At 44.8% G+C, this 17,681-nt stretch overlaps 1 long non-coding RNA gene across 1 annotated transcript; it reads left to right on the plus strand.

Annotated features, from left to right (window-relative positions):
- The first annotated feature begins 1,445 nt into the window (after nt 1-1,445).
- LOC128407152 (uncharacterized) lies at nt 1,446-5,480 on the plus strand. Its single transcript, XR_008328723.1, has 2 exons — nt 1,446-3,511; nt 3,546-5,480. It is a non-coding gene; the product is annotated as an uncharacterized LOC128407152 (long non-coding RNA).
- The last annotated feature ends 12,201 nt before the right edge of the window (nt 5,481-17,681 follow it).

Raw genomic sequence — 17,681 nt, forward strand, 5'->3', positions numbered from 1 at the left:
TACACGCCAGTGATTGCCAGGACTTCATGGCCGGGGTATCATCGCTGTAGGACTTATTGGACAGCACTAGTCTCTTGATAACCATGTCTAAGAATCTGTTCTATGGGGAACATCACTGCTCAACAAAGACAAAAGGGGCCTTCAATCACCACCTGTACCTCGTTGAAAATTGTTACCAATTCTTGTGTACCTTCTTAGCTGATAAGAACAGCAAAGAGGTATATGAAAAGTCATTATCTGTGTCCTCAAAGCACTTGACCAAGAAACAGATTCCGAGCTGCTAGGTGGATGTTAATAGAGACCTAACCATTCGATTTCTGTTCTTATTTATTTGAATGATTCCTATGTAAGTGCTATGCTCTGATTCTGAGTGTCCTAGTGTTTACATAGTAGGCATCTCCGCAAGTGGATTCCGGAAAGAATCTGCTGAATATGCTTTACCGTTTCCTACTGAAGAATGTATTATTAGTTCAGCACCTTGGAGAGGTAGCAATGCACTTTCACCTTTATTCTTCTGTTACCACTTCATTCTGCCAGGACTGCAAGGACATTCCTGCTTTGAGTTGCTTCCTGTGCCATCGTACTATTCATCTAGCTATCAAGGGGCCAATCTGAGCAGCTGTTGGGCTCTGTAGGATAGGATTGTAACACTCTCTTGTTCTGGTTGATGCATTCTCAGACCACCAGGAATCTTCCAGGTGGGGTGGGCCCTTATACTATACGATGCAGTTATAAGCAGGCTTCTCCAGTTTGTGAAATCTTACATTTGTCACGCTCTCTCCTGTTTCCATGCTTAATTCCTGTGCTCCTCATTACGTCAAAACAACAGTGAGAGGTGCAAGGACATGCCTACTGCAAATAGAGGATTTCTCAGGCTGTTGGGTTTGTGAGCTGGTTTTAGTGTTCATGTGACGCTCCAGTTTGGTTTCAATATTTGTTCCTGTAAATCAGCTAGGGAACACACCCTTGAGAGGAAATATCAGCTCTTTTTTTAATTACTTAAACTACTGAATCTTGAACAAAATTCAACAGACTTGGCAACTCCCTCAAACAGTGCAGTTGATCAGTTATCCAAAAGGGGGTGCTCAACTACTGAGTTACAGCTCTAACATGAGCTGTGGTTTCCCCACTCAAGTAGTTTACATTATGACTAGATTTGTAAGAATCTCTTGTTGTTTAACACTTCCTGATCTGCTGCTGCTGCTACTAACCACCCAGAGTGGCTGGGACAACCCAGTCAGATGGGTGGGTACAAATAATAAAATTATTATAACCTGGAATGAACAGTTATTGCATTGTAGATGTGGCAAGCTGTGTGGAATGCCCATATCACACAGACTTTCCATTTCATTCAGGTGATCTATTTGCCCTGGCAGCTTTTCGCACCACTATGGTGCAGTGAGCACTTGGATGTGTGGCTGTCTGGAGGGTGTGATGAGTGGCTGCTGCTCTCAAATTGTTACGTGCAAATTTCCTCTTAATGAGTGACTAGAGATAAGGCAGAAACGGCTACCAAGAAGATTGCCACCCCTTGCTTCTGTCATGGCATTGGGAGTATATAGTAAATATCCTGGAGCAAAGTTCTCCAAAACCATTGGCAATACTTAAGTAGCTTCAGCCTCTCTAACTAGCAAGAGTGAAATGAATTAAAAGTTACTGCTCCCTGGCTAGTGGAACTTTACAAACTGGTTTTGGATAAGACTCAGAAGAGCAAACAGACACACATGGTCTTGCTTTTCTAGAATTCTCTAAGGAAGTTTTTTAAAGGAAATTGTTGGATTGTGTGAAATACTTTGCTACTGAAATAAAGCGATTGAAGCACTGATGTCTAGTTGCTTTTCGAGTTTATTCTTTTTAGAATAATTTGTATGATATGATCTTTTACAATCCGCTGCTTAATGTCGTCGTGAGAACCTAGGCCAATGAGAAACGTAGACCTGTCTGTTGTCTGAGCTTATATGGTCTGCATCAGCTAAAATAGTCCCCTTTTAACTTGTAAGTCAAAGTCCACCTTATGTCTGAGTACTTTACATAGCTTTCCACCCCTCGCCCTAAGAGGGGAAAAAAGGGTTGTATCTTATTTGTAGTGAAATTAGGGCTGGTTGTGATGGTGACATCCCTGGCACATCTCAAGGCAAAAAGCTGGGAGGCAAAAACCAGGAGTCCTCTGCGTACTGGTCAGAAGTAAATCTGCTGCACAGAACTTGGGAGGATTCCCCCAAATGATCCACAAGTTCAGAGTACCAGCCTCACAGCTCACTTGTGAGAAAGTGCCGCGCATTTCTAGCCATTTCAAATGCTGGAAGGCACTCAAATTCAGAAGTTAGTGTTGTGGTGCATGTAGAGAGCAGCTTATGCGCTGGGTCCCTCATTCGAGAGAATGAGAAGCCAGCAGATATCTGAGCACAGGGATGCGTGTTTGGGTGTTGATGCAAATGGGGAGCCTGTTGCAGGTAAGAAGACTGGAGGTGTCCCCTTGGAGCTGCTGCTTCTGATTCAGATTTGCTGCATTAGTTTTTTATGCACTGAGCGAAGCGGTGTGCTTTGGTTATAGACACATGGTGAGCACTGCTGCAGATAACAGCCCCCTCTTCCGCCTCTGTAAGTGGCATGTAGGCCGAGTTACCTTGTGTCCTTACAATAAGCATTTCCTTCCCTCTGCCCTTTCTGTTGATGGCAGGAAAATTCTCAGCAGTGTGATACCAACACACAAGTTGGAGTAAGCATTCCAGATGGGGCTCTGGGAGTTCCAGCCCCGTGGCCCTTTATAAGAGTTCTTCCGAAAGGTTAACCGTTTATGCTATGTCAGGTAAATTTTAGAAAAATTCTGCTCCCTTTCGAGTGCAAACTGTCTCGCCATGTCGTTCCCCGTTGCAAATGAGATCTCTCGTTTGTTTGCTCTCCGGTACCAGCACTGCATCTTTCTCAGGTATTTATATATATATATATATATATATGATTTATGTTACTTGAGGTATTTGCATTCTAGGTTGTGTCTCTTTGTTTTTCCAAATGCACACACTTCTAAAATGGGTGTCTTTACATGTGAGCTATTCTACCTTGCAATGCTTTCCTTCTTGCGGAGCAGGGGGGGAAAAGTGCTATCTTTCAGAAGGTGTGCGTGCTGTCCGCGTGTTCAGTTTGTGTCGACCAAAATTCCCTAACCACTGTACTTGATTGTCTTTGAATTTGTCTTCAGGTTAATTAGTTGAAACATAGAAGGTGTGCAGAAACAATTAGAGCATGCAAGTGGTGACTGCTCATAGGGCAAGGATGGTGTCGCAAGGCCTTGTGTGCGTGCACTGCTTATTTTGAAAACTCAGTGCCCTTGGCATAGTGCATGCAGTTCCCTCCGCTCTCACGATCGCTCCATTTTCTTCCTGAGAGATGGTTGTTGCCCACCATGGTCTGTGCATAGCCAGAATTGTGCTTTCAAGCTGGGGTTATGTAGGAGAGGCATGGAGGAGTTAACCAGCCTTTTCCAGGATACACCCCATGTTTCTGATGGCATGTCTTTTGAGAGAGAGAGAGAGAGAGAGAGAGAGAGAGAGAGAGAGAGAGAGATGCGAGCCAAAGAACTGTCGTTCTGGCCTTCAAAAGTTCAAGGGCATGTGTTAAAACCCTAGTCTGGGGTCCTTCCTAGTGAGGAAAGAGCAACTATGTGGCCAAAGCAAATACCAATGATGCTTGACTTTCACCCCCAATGTGACTAGTGATCAGAGATGATGGAAGCTATATTCCAGCAGCTTTCAGAGGGCCACAGGTCTCCACTTCCCTGTGATACAGTCTACGTCCTTGCTTTCATTTGCTTACTTGTCACCATGTCCTCTTCTCCACAACTAACTCCTGGAGACTACTTTCCATAAAAGAATGCCCCCCTCCATTTTAACCAAAATTGTAGAAATAGGTCTGATATTGTTATAGTTCTAAATTATAATAAGCTGGAATGTAGCCTCCAATTATAGCCCCTTAACCTGGGAAGTCGGCTTATAGCTGTGGCTGCAAGACTATTGCCACTGTCACTCTTTTACATACCAAAATTTTAAGGTAGGGTACAGTCTTGCAACCTGGGATGAAGTTCCGTTCTTTTTAATGGAGCTTAATTCTGAGTTAGCATGTGCAGGATTTCCCTCTAAGCCAGAGTAACTATCCCTAATAAGTCAGTTGTGGTTGTAGGTCTCTTTCTCTTTCTTTCTCTCTCTCTTTCTTCCTCTCTATATCTCTATCTCATTCTCAATGGTCTCTGAAACCCTCAGATAGCTCATAGCTGAAAGGTGAAAAGGTAAAATGACATATCTTGTTTTTAACCACATCATACCCTTTGCATGGGTGCTGTCAAGACATGGTTGAAACATGAATGTGTTCATCATTGAATGTGTGCTCTGAAACAGCTTCGAGTGCTTAGATGGAATGATAACTCGACCACACCTTCCCCTGGGTGGAATCCAGTTTCACAAGGGTGGCTTAAGAGTTTTTTGGGGGTTTTTAATGTCAGGCTGGTGGTCATACTCTGATTTTAGAAACCTGCTGTTCCATGTGAGCACATCTGAGTTGCCACCGCAGTGTATAGCTGTTGTAAATTATTCCAAACATCTGACCTGCTTTTGGGGGCCTTGGGGCGGCTGTCCTACATGTGGGCATTCTTGGGTTTTCAGCATTTAAGTGAGATTCCGCTTTATCACATCCCAGAGATCCAGAATCAGGGTAGTGACTAATGCTTAGCTTTCACAGGTTACAGGTGAGGCAGTCAAAATGTTCCTGAACATCAGACTGCAGGTGGCAGATTACATAACAGGGTCATTTTCCATGGGAGAGGGGCCAATTCTAGTTTTGTACGTACCTGTGAGCAGGCTGGGCTAGAACCCCTTTCCTTTCTATGTGCACAAATATCTTTTTCCACGAAAGAAGCCTTCTGCCTTCAGTCTGAAGTGTTCATGAACAGCTCCTCTCGGTGGGAACTAGGACTCACGAGTCTGAGCTGAGACACCCAGGACTCGCTGGGTGGCATCTTTTCACCCTCTGCTTATCTTCTATATAAGGTGGGGATGAGAATACCATTCTGTATTACAGGAGTGTTGTGAGAAGTACTAAGATGATATGGGGCAATCCTTCAGAATATTCAAAGTGATTTATGAAACAGAATTTTAACCTGCACGGCTCCCAAGTCCTACAAGCCGTCAGAATCGGTTTTAAGAGTTCTCTGTACATCTTCCTTTCCATGATGCTGCACAGGTGATGTGCTAAAAAGAAACCTCTTGTCTCCTCTTTTTTTAAGGGACCCTGTTTTCATACTTTGGAGAGCTGCCGGGTTTCCTTGTATTTCTATCAGTCGGTCTGTTTGTTTGTTTGTTTTCCTCTTGTGTGAATTTAGACCGAAGAAAATGTGTGTGGATCTGAATCTGTATTGTCTGCTCTTTGGTGAGACACTGATCTGAATTTGTTTTGTTTACATCATCTGTTAATAAAAGATTGGCACCGAATGTTTGTGTCCCTCTTTTTTTAAATAATAATGGTTTCCAATCAAGCAACCTATTAACAAAAATATTAATGGCCTGTGTCGGTACACAAGAAGCGTGTGACATTTGATGTTAAGTGGGCTCTAGTCTACAAAAGTGTTGCCACAATAAATGGTTGCTTTTGGGGTGCTGTGATGCTTTTTTGCTTTTGCAGCAGTAAACAAGTAAACCTACTGCCTGGAATTTGCCACAAGTGAAAAGAGAAGAGCCACTAGTTTATTACACAGATCATAAACTTTAAACAAGGGCTTTAGGGCAGACAATGTAGTTTGCCTGTGGTTGCTCCTGAGTTCAATTTTGGGCACCCCTAAATTGGATGGGAAAGGGACACAGGTGGCACTGTGGGTTAAACCACAGAACCTAGGTCTTGCCGATCAGAAGGTCGGCGGTTCAAATCCCTGCAACTGAGTGAGCTCCCGTTGCTCGGTCCCAGCTCCTGCCAACCTAGCAGTTCAAAAGCACGTCAAAGTGCAAGTAGATAAATAGGAACCGCTCTGGCGGGAAGGTAGACAGCGTTTCCGTGCGCTGCTCTGGTTCGCCAGAAGCGGCTTAGTCATGCTGGCCACATGAAAGACTTCTTTCTGAAACCCTGGTGAAATAATAGTGGGCCATGTGGTCTGACTCTGTATAATGCTGCTTCCTATGTACCTAAAGCAGGGGTTAACCTGCAGCCCATGTGATGCATGTGAGCTCTCCAAAGTTTTTTGTGGGCTGCCCCCCAAGGCAAAAATTGCCCTTTGAAAACAAAATGCAGATGCCTACATAGGTCCCCTGCTGTGATCAGTGGTACCAAAAGGCTGTTGTGACAGCCCACCCCCTGAAATGTATTTTTTCAAGAACTAAGAATGTTCATGTACCCTTTCTAAACTTTGGTCCCTGGGGGGTTCATCAGGGATCAGTCCGTCCCTCTGCATGAAAAAGCCCAGCTTACCTTTCTAAAACAAATTATTCAGAGAGCTGCAAATTTTCTTCACTCCCCCGCCCCTCGTTGAAATGCTTAATGATGTTGTTGTTGTTGTTGTTTAGTCGTTTAGTCGTGTCCGACTCTTCGTGACCCCATGGACCAGAGCACGCCAGGCACCTCTGTCCTCCACTACCTCCCGCAGTTTGGTCAAACTCATGCTGGTAACCTCGAAAACACTATCCAACCATCTCGTCCTCTGTCGCCCCCTTCTCCTTGTGCCCTCCATCTTTCCCAGCATCAGTGTCTTCTCCAGGGAGTCTTCTCTTCTCATGAGGTGGCCAAAGTATTGGAGCCTCAGCTTCACGACCTGTCCTTCCAGTGAGCACTCAGGGCTGATTTCCTTAAGAATGGATGCGTTTGATCTTCTTGCAGTCCATGGGACTCTCAAGAGTCTTCTCCAGCACCATAATTCAAAAGCATCAATTCTTTGGCGATCAGCCTTCTTTATGGTCCAGCTCTCACTTCCATACATCACTACTGGGAAAACCATGGCTTTAACTATATGGACCTTTGTTGTCAAGGTGACGTCTCTACTTCTCAAGATGCTATCTAGGCCTGTCATTGCCCTTCTCCCAAGAAGCAGGCGTCTTTTAATTTCGTGGCTGCTTTCACCATCTGCAGTGATCATGGAGCCCAAGAAAGTAAAATTTCTCACTGCCTCCATTTCTTCCCCTTCTATTTGCCAGGAGGTGATGGGACCAGAAGGGGCCATGATCTTCGTTTTTTTGATGTTGAGCTTCAGACTATATTTTGCACTCTCCTCTTTCACCCTCATTAAAAGGTTCTTTAATTCCTCCTCACTTTCTGCCATCAAGGTTGTGTCATCTGCATATCTGAGGTTGTTGATATGAAATGCTTAATACAATAGCTAATAAGTGAATCTTCCAGTCGTGGGTTGTTTTACCCATGATGTTCTGGTCCTAATGTAAACCCTGGTTTGCAGGATTGGAGATGTACTGTGGGTTTGCAACTCAAGTTTCAGTGGGCTGAATCCTGTGGTGTCGCTGTGCCGATGGGTAAGACTTGCACCCCCAAAACGTAGGGGATTTTTTTTTTAGTGACTCCCTCTTCCCCTTGCAGTCCAGTCCCCTGTATGCCCCCTATAAATTTGCTTGGGGGAGCCTCCTTCGGAGCAGATTTAGGGGAGGTGGGGGCTGCAAGGGGGGAGAGGGAATTGCTGAAATTGCTCCTGTCTTTTGCTAACCTTGTGATCAGGTGCACAACACCATTGGATGCAATCCAATTTGTTCTTTCCCGGTTCTGGCAAACTCTAGTTTACGCCCCCATCCAAACCAGCAACTAGGTTCTGTCCTTGCCTTCCGAGTTAGGACAGAAAGGCCTATAGTTTGAAGCTGTTTTCCCATGCGAAACTGAAAGACGATGACCAGCCATGGCTTGCTGGTTCAGACGTGAATCAAGCTGATTTGTGGAGCCGTGCAATTTTAAATTGACTATGCATAGAGGAGGAATGCACAGCCCCATTTATTATCTTTCAACACACGGAAGCCAAACTAAACCGTGGCCTTGGTTATGTTTGCACCATGGAGTTTGCAAGCTGGGGTAATGCAATCGCAGCAGCTTGAGAAAGGCAGGCTGTGATTTCATGAAATAGGCTGGGATGTGGGCAGCGGGAGCCCCAGTGCCATGCAGAAATAAGAATTGTTCTGTATTTTAAAAAGCATTTCATGTGTTGTGGTGTTTTCATATATATTTATATCATATATATATAATTTTTACTTTTCTAATTTGCATTTCAAAATATTAATTTAAACAATCTTAATTCAATGACTTCCCTTCTTCTCTTTCCATGGTTCATTTTGCATATCATACATCCCGGCATATTTTACATGAACTAAACCATTCAGTAATCCATTGTTACATCCATCAAAACTTATTTACACTGTTGAATTTATCTTAGTGCTGCCAGCATTTTCAAACGAACACAATTTTCACCCATATATCCAGTAAACATTTTCCAGTCTTCTTTAAACATATGTTCTTCTTTTTCTCTTATTCTATATGTTAAATCTGCAAGCTGCACATATTCCATCAGTTTAAGTTGCCATTCTTCCTTGGTTGGGACCTCACTCATTTTCCATTTTTGGGCTCACAAAACATGGGCCGTGGTAGTAGCATACATCAATAATATTTTTTAACACCTGGGAATTTCCCTTTGAATTATCCCCAACAGAAAGGACTCTGGTTTTTTGGAAAGGTACTTTCAAACATTTTTTTCAATTCATTATATATCGTTTCCCAATACTCTTTTTACCCTGCTAGAAGTCTACCACATATGATAGAACGTACCCTCAACCTCATTTCATCTCCAGCACTTACCTGATTTGGACTTACACATTTTAGCAACTCTAAAGGTAAAGGTAAAGGGACCCCTGACCATTAGGTCTAGTCGTGACCGACTCTGGGGTTGTGTAGCTCATCACACTTTAATGGCCGAGGGAGCCGGCGTACAGCTTCCAGGTCATGTGGCCAGCATGACTAAGCCGCTTCTGGGGAACCAGAGCAGCGCACGGAAATGCCATTTACCTTCCCGCCGGAGCGTTACCTATTTGTCTGCTTGCACTTTGATGTACTTTCGAACTGCTAGGTGGGCAGGAGCAGGGACCGAGCAATGGGAGCTCACCCCGTCATGAGGATTCGAACCACCGACCTTCTGATCGACAAGTCCTAGGCTCTGTGGTTTAACCCACAGCGCCACCCGCATCCCTTTTAGCAAGTCTACACAAAGTTAAATACCATCTATCAATCATTTTCAGGTAGTTGTGGCGTTTTCAGATGTTCGTAAAATATAAACCCGCACTGGGGTCCTCCTGCCCTCTAAAGTCGGCTCCCATTTTCACTAGGCCTGCAGTTAGGGAAAATGGCCCACTGACAAACCCAACTAGCTGTGGATGTGGATGTCCACTGGGGAAGGGGGGAATGGGCTGTGAGTTTGCTGGTGGTAGAAAGAGCGGTTCAGAGATCAAGTGCCTCAATGGCTTCTAATGGCAGCAGATGGGCTGGTTTTGAGTGCAGAGTACGTTGGGGCTGAATGAACCCTCCCGGGGGGTCACTTCATCATGGTGTCAGCATCCTCCCAACATCCTTTCCTTTCTGCTTCCCTGACTGATTCGGAACAAAGGAGGAACTTTGGCATTTCAACTCCCGATATTGTGCCTGCGATCAGACCTTTTAAAAGACTATTTGCATGTAGCTTTTGATTCCAAAATGAGGTCGGGTCAGATACATTCAGCCGACGTTTTGCTCTGAGCGGCGGCATAATTGTCTCAAATCGAGCTTCAGAGATCACTGTGCTGCCTTTGTTAGCACAAGATCTTCATGCCAGCTCCCTCCTTCCTCCTAAGGCTGGCAATTGCAAAATTATTTTTGTGCGACATATTAAAATTACGGTAACCTAAGTCCACCATAGTGGGACGCTGTGGGTTAAACCACAGAGCCTAGGACTTGCCGATCAGAAGGTCGGCGGTTCGAATCCCCGCAACAGGGTGAGCTCCCATTGCTCGGTCCCAGCTCCTGCCAACCTAGCAGTTCAAAAGCACGTCAAAGTGCAAGTAGATAAATAGGTACCGCTCCGGCGGGAAGGTAAATGGCGTTTCCGTGCGCTGCTCTGGTTCGCCAGAAGCGGCTTAGTCATGCTGGCCACATGACCCGGAAGCTGTACGCCGGCTCCCTCGGCCAATAAAGCGAGATGAGCACCGCAACCCTAGAGTCGTCCGCAACTGGACCTAATGGTCAGGGGTCCCTTTACCTTTTAAGTCCCCCATAATAGAGAAACAAAAATTCCCATCCCTTCTGAACCGCTATTTGTTTCAGCCTTCCCCGACAGTGCACCCTCCAGATGTTTCTGACCATGGCGAATGGCCGAGGATGATGGGAGTTGTTCAGCAACATCTGGGTTCACAAGAAACAATGCATCACATAATTTTGGATTGCCGTCTTCTCAACACCCACTGCAGAGATCTCCTCGTGACTCCCTTACAGCTCAGAATATCGATTTGCAAAGAGTCTGTAATTCAATATTTGTTGAGGGATGATACTCTAGAAACTACCAAGATTGTTTCGGGGTGCTTAGCCGAGATCATTAAAGCTAAATCTAAAATTGCCTGATTTATTCAGTGGTGGTTATCTAGTCTTTTTTTATATATTGTATATGTTTGGGTAATCAATGTACTTGGATGAGTTTGTATGATTTTACTGTTTTAGCTTATGCCAATAAAAGCTAAAATTAAGGGTAAAGGGACCCCTGACCATTAAGTCCAGTCGTGACCGACTCTGGGGTTGCGGCGCTCATCTCGCATTATTGGCCAAGGGAGCCGGCATACAGTTTCCAGGTCATGTGGCCAGCATGACTAGGCTGCTTCTGGCGAAGCAGAGCAGTGCACGGAAACGCCGTTTACCTTCCCGCCGGAGCGGTACCTATTTACTTGCACTATGACTTGCTTTCGAACTGCTAGGTTGGCAGGAGCAGGGCCCAAGCAACGGGAGCTCACCCCGTCGCAGGGATTCGAACCGCCGACCTTCTGATCGGCAAGTCCTAGGCTCTGTGGTTTACCCCACAGCACCACCCGTGTCCCTAATAAAAGCTAGTTACAAGTTAAAATCTGGGCTCGCAAAGGCTGACGTGTGCCATCTCATTTTTGGAGCACAAGTGTATTTAAGTGATCAGCCTCAGAAATGGTTAAACGAATTGACCGAAGCAAAGCACTGGAAAACTGGCCTGTAACGGTGATGAAAATTTAACACTGTTATCACTGCCATGCAAAAGTATTTAATGTTTGAATGAATGCTGCAGCTGACTTGCAATGCCACTTAGAATCTGAATATATTTGATTGGTAATGACAATTAACACATCTCATCTCAAGTTATACTACTACTTGCATGGGGGAGAGTTTTGTTTGATTCTCTAGCATGTGAAAAGAACTGTCTTCCACATTATGCTGTGAACCAAATATCTGTGTAAAAATAATAATAAAAACCTATTTTCACATGTGAAAATGGCAGGAGGCAGTATTTGAAACTCGTATGTATATGGACACGTAAAAAGGTAAAAAAGTATTGGGAAATGATTTATTATGAACTGAAAAAAATGTTTAAAATTACTTCCCCCCCAAAAAAAAACAGAGTCCTTTCTGCTGGGGATAACCCAGACTGAAATCCCCAGGTACAGTGGTACCTCGGGCTAAGTACTTAATTCGTTCCGTAGGTCCGTACTTAACCTGAAATTGTTCGTAACCTGAAGCACCACTTTAGCTAATGGCGCCTCCTGCTGCTGCTGCGCTGCTGGAGCACAATTTCTGTTCTCAACCTGAAGCAAAGTTCTTAACCTATTTCTGGGTTAGCGGAGTATGTAACCTGAAGCGTATGTAACCTGAGGTACCACTGTATCAAAAAAGGTTATTCATGTACGCAACAACTGCGGCCCGTGTTTTGTTAGCCCCCAAATGGAAAGTGAGCGAGGTCCGAATATGCACAACTTGCAGATTTAACATACAGCATAAGAGAGCAAGAAGAGCATATGTTTAAAGAAGATTGAAAAACGTTTATTGAGTATATGGAAAATAACAGTGTACAGCTGAAAACACTGGCAACATTAAGATAAATTCAACAGAGTAAATAATTATTGATGGATGGAATAGTGGGAAATTGATTGGAATGGTTTTTGTAAAATATGCAGGGATGCAAGATATGCAAAATGAACCATGGAAAGAGAAGAAGGAAAGTCATGGGATATTTCAAAGCTTGTAAAACGTTTATTTGAAATTGTAAAACAGAAAATTTAATTTTAAAGAAAAAAGAAACTCGTATATATAAGCTAGGTGCCAAATGGCTCCTCCAACTAGGTTACAGTCACCAAAATGACTGTTGCCCTTTTGTGGCCAGATGGTTGTAGTGATGGAGCCCAGCAACATCTGAGTGGGGTACAGTTTCCCTACTCCTGCCGTACTTTTACAGAACGATTTGCTTAATTGATAGAATTCTTCTATGCCTGGCTTTCTATTTGCCTTAAAATTGTTATCAGTTGTTTTATTTATTTTTTTATTTTTATTTTTATTTTTATTTTTATTTTTATTTTTACTTATACCCCACCCATCTGGGCAGGCCTCCCCAGCCACTCTGGGCAGCTCCCAACAGAATATTAAAAGCACAATAAAACACCAAACATTAAAAACAGGGCATATTGAACTTGCCGCCCTTTTCTCCGTTGGGGCGATTGTGGGTCTGTGTGTGAGTGTTTATTGTAATAACCTGCAGTTTGATAAGAGTACATATTTAAAGGAGATGAATAAATGAGCAAATGAAGTTAATTTGGATATGCGGAAGATATTAAAAATAAATTTAAGGAACCACAGAAAGAGGGGGAGGGAAGTCAAGTTTTGAAATGTTGAAATGATTGTAAAATTAGTGAAATGTATAAACCTGAAAAGCATAAATTTATATACAGTGGTACCTCGGGTTAAGTACTTAATTCGTTCCAGAGGTCTGTTCTTAACCTGAAACTGTTCTTAACCTGAGGTACCACTTTAGCTAATGGGGCCTCCTGCTGTCGCCACACCGCCGGAGCCCGATTTCTGTTCTTAACCTGAAGCACTATTTCTGGGTTAGCGGAGTGTACCACTGTATATGTATATGCCTAAAAACTTTGTCTCCAAGCTATAGGGCAATTGGTGTTACCTTGCCCTTTGCTGACAGAGAGGTCACTCCAGCTTAGCTTAGAATATCTTTCGGTTATCCTCATATTGTCTGAAAAAGCCTGGACAGCTCAGCTGGTTAGAGCATAATGCCAAGGTTGCAGGTTTGATCCCCGTATGGGACAGCTGCATATTTTTCAGGATCCCTTCCAATTCTATGATTCTACGCTCCTCAGCAAGCAGTTCAGTCTGAATACAGTGGTACCTCGGGTTAAGAACTTAATTTGTTCTGTTCTTAACCTGAAACTGTTCTTAACGTGAAGCACCACTTTAGCTAATGGGGCCTCCTGCTGCTGCCGCCGCCCCGCCGGAGCACAATTTCTGTTCTCATCCTGAAGCAAAGTTCTTAATCTGAAGCATTATTTCTGGGTTAGCGGAGTCTGTAACCTGAAGCGTATGCAACCTGAAACGTCTGTATGCTGAGGTACCACAGTATAGCTGTTTCTACTGCCCAGGATGCAAGGAGGGACCGCAGGAACTCCACCTTGACCCACGCTCTCCATTTCACAGTAAAGGTAAAGGGGCCCCTGACCATAAGGTCCAGTCGTGACCGACTCTGGGGTTGCAACGCTCATTTCGCTTTATTGGCCGAGGGAGCCGGCGTACAGCTTCCAGGTCATGTGGCCAGCATGACTAAGCCGCTTCTGGCGAACCAGAGCAGCGCATGGAAATGCCGTTTACCTTCCCGCTGGAGTGGTACCTATTTATCTACTTGCACTTTGACCTGCTTTCGAACTGCCAGGTTGGCAGGAGCAGGGACCGTTTCACATTGGCTGGCCTTAAAAAGAGCCTCTTTCCCTCGCAGAGGCGGGCTGCACAGAGCACAAAACGCTTCTCCAGGAGCTGTCCAGAGCCATGGCTCTCTGAGCTGCCACTCCCCTCGCTCTGGGCAGCTGTGGACAATGTGAGAACGTTCTGTTGGCAACGAGGTAACAGATGGCCTTAAAAGTCTTGCTGCCCGTGAGCCTTGCCTTATTGAGGGGGGGTGGGGAGAACAATAGCGCACAGAGCTGAGCATGTGCCACACAACAGCGCACAGAGCCATTGTCCGTGCCCGGGTGCGAAATCCCAATTCCACGCTTAAGGGAGACCGAAAGGGAGCCTCGCTCCTCGAGACCCGCAAAAGAGCAGCTCCCCATGTTGCACATTGAAGTCCAGGAAAGGCAATGCATATAGAAATCTAATTATTGGCAGGCACAGAGCGGGCTTTTAGCATGATAATCGCAGGGACCCCCAGGGCTTTCTTGTTCAGGGACCCCTGAAAGGCGATCCTGAAAGCCAAAGTTAAAGCCATTGAATTTCCATCAATCATTCAATGTTTGCTTTGATTGCGCTGACAAGATTCTGTTTTGTTGGCTCTTAAAAGTGCAGTGAGAAACTCTTATTAATCACTTTAAGATATATATTTTTCCTTTCCAAAGACAAAAGGAGGTTGGTCTCCTCATTAACCGTCAGCCGGAGCCAGAAGGGCTGAGAATGAGCGCTTTGTGGGACAGAAGGGGTTTCGGGTAACGGTGCATTCGGGCAGACTTTTTCACTGCTCACCAACAGGGTGCTGCCGATTTTGAAACCGTGCTGTGCTTTCAAAGCCAGAGGGTCGACTTGGTGCGCACATCATCCTGGCGGTGCAACGAACTGCCAGATGTGCGAGCCAGGCCGACAGTGAGATCCCGCAGCAGAGATTCCTCACCACTCATTCCCCAGGGGTCTTAGTGGTGACTGATAAGATGCTTTGCATGCAGTCCCAGGTGGAACTGGGGAAAACTTCTGCCTGCAACCTTGGTAAGCAGCTGCCTGTTAGTGCAGACCAGGCACAGGCAAACTTGGCCCTCCAGATGTTTTGGGACTACAATTCCCATCATCCCTGACCACTGGTCCTGTTAGCTAGGGGTGATGGGAGTTGTAGTCCCAAAACATCTGGAGGGCGAGGTTGCCTATGCCTGCTGTAGACTATACTGGCTTAAGTTTGGGCTGGTCATGTGCGGATGCCTGATGATCGTCTTCCAAAGCAACTACTCTATTCCAAACTTAAAAATAGAAAGCGTAATGCTTGTGGTCAACAAAAGAGGTTTAAAGACTCCCTCGAGGCAAATCTAAAAAAAAATGTAGTATAAACACCGACAACTGGGTGGTTCCCAACAGAATATTAAAACATCAAACATTAAAAACTTCCCTAAACAGGGCTGCCATCAGATGTCTTCTAAAAGTCAGATAGTTGTTTATTTCCTTGACATCTGGTGGGAGGGTTTAAAGACTCTCTCAAGGCAAATCTATAAAAAAAATGTAGTATAAACACCGACAACTGGGAAACACTCACCTGCGAGAGCTCCAGTTGGAGAACAGCCTTTACTAAAGGTGTCATGGACTTTGAAGACGCTCGAACTCAGGACGCAAGGGAGAAACGTGCTAAGAGGAAGACACACTTGGCAAACCCTCAGCTCCTGCCTGGAAACCAATATCCCCACTGTGGAAGGACGTGTGGATCCAGAATTGGCCTCCACAGTCACTTAACGGACTCACTGTTAAGACCGTATTCATGGAAGACAATCTTACTCTGCTACGAGTGATCGCCAAAGAAGAAGTGGACCCAGTGGTTTGGCTTGCTATAACACATCATAGCTGCATTCCCATTTTTTAAAAAGCCAAGAGGTGCAGTGGTGTGCGGTCAGTGGACCAGGGGAACTGGTGTAGTGGTTAAGAGCAGTGGACTCGTAATCTGGTGAACCGTCTCCGCTCCTCCACATGCAGCTGCTGGGTGACCTTGGGCTAGTCACACTTCTCTGAAGTCTCTCAGCCCCACTCACCTCACAGAGTGTTTGTTGTGGGGGAGGAAGGGAAAGGAGAATGTTAGCCGCTTGGAGACTCCTTCGGGTAGTGATAAAGCGGGATATCACATCCAAACTCCTCCTCCTCCTCCTAAATTTTCCCGCTGGCAGCTCCTTCCCAAAGCCCAGGAAGCTTCTGCCCAGCATAGGGAGGGAGGTGCGATGCTCGGATGGATCCAAGAGCCCTTCCGCCACCTTCCCAAAGCCCACCTGGGCAGGAGGCAGGAGGACTCCAGCATCTTGTCAGAGGCCTGGCATCTCCTTCCCCAAACCCGTGAAGCTTCTTCTGTCTGTCTTAGGGATGGAGGCACAAGATGCTCAGGTGATCACTCACAAGCTGGTGCCTCCAGCCCTAACGGTTCTCCTACAAAAAAAATCACTTCATGCCTCTGAAAAGGTTCACAATTCTTCAGCGGTTTTTTTCCGGTTTGGTCTTGGGAACTCCTCTTGAAATCAGTGGGATGCAGCTATGCTTGACTTTGAGTGGAGTATTGTATTGTATTGTATTGTATTGTATTGTATTGTATTGTATTGTAATATTATATTATATTATATTATATTATATTATGTTATGTTATGTTGTTATGTTATGTTATGTTATGTTATGTTATGTTATGTTATATTATATTATATTATATTATATTATATTATATTATATACATACCCTGCCCATCTGGCTGGGTTTCCCCAGCCACTCTGGGCGGCTTCCAACACAATATTAAAATACAATAATGCATTAAACCTTAAAAGCTTCCCTAAACAGGGCTGCCTTCAGATGTCATCTAAAAGTCTAGTAGTTGTTGTTCTCTTTGACATCTGGTGGGAGGGTGTTCCACAGGGCGGGAGCCACTACTGAGAAGGCCCTCTGCCTGGTTCCCTGTAACTTGTTCTCTCAGTGAGGGAACTGCCAGAAGGCCCTCGGCGCAGGACCTCCGGGTAGAACAATGGGGTGGAGACGCTCCTTCAGATATTCTTCAGATTCCTGATGTTAGACGAGGAGAATTTAAAACTTCCCAGAAGGTTATCACAAAGCCACGTTGCTTCACCTTGGTCCAATTGGTCTCCAGCAGTAGCCACTTCACAGTCCCTTGTACTCAAATCATCAAAACCATTTCATAACCACCAGCATTTGGCCAAAGGAAAACGGGCACTTTTGTTTCCCAGAAAATGAATCGGCAGTGGGGGTGGGGTTCAATTATAATGGCAGCTGGCAATTATGCTGGTGGCTTCCTCCATTAAAAAAAAAAGCAAGTTAGAAAAATCATCTTAATGAAATGCATTGCCATGCAACGCTTTTTCAGATTTAGTTACTATGTATGTTTGGACATTGAATATGAAATACCAGTCAGATTGCCTGCACAGAACCTGAAAATTCGGCCAAAAAAAACCCGCAACCCTTTTTTTTCTTTAACAGGGGATGGGAACAGCCTTGGGGCTTCCTGCTGGTTTTCCTCCTTGGCCTTTTAATTCACCTCTTCTCTGCCTGCTGTGAAGCACATTAGAGTCCTGCTCACTACAGCTGGCAGAGACAAAAGAGGAAGAAATAAACAGCAGCAGGTTTAAAAATTAACAAAAGAGCCTTCCCCGGGTGGCAACCTGGCAACGCTTAGAAACACCAGTGCACTCCTCAAAGGTGACTGGCTTTTTAAAAATGCACTTCTTAAGAGC

This window comes from Podarcis raffonei, chromosome 2 (assembly GCF_027172205.1).
Source record: "Podarcis raffonei isolate rPodRaf1 chromosome 2, rPodRaf1.pri, whole genome shotgun sequence".
NCBI classification, from domain to species: domain Eukaryota; kingdom Metazoa; phylum Chordata; class Lepidosauria; order Squamata; family Lacertidae; genus Podarcis; species Podarcis raffonei.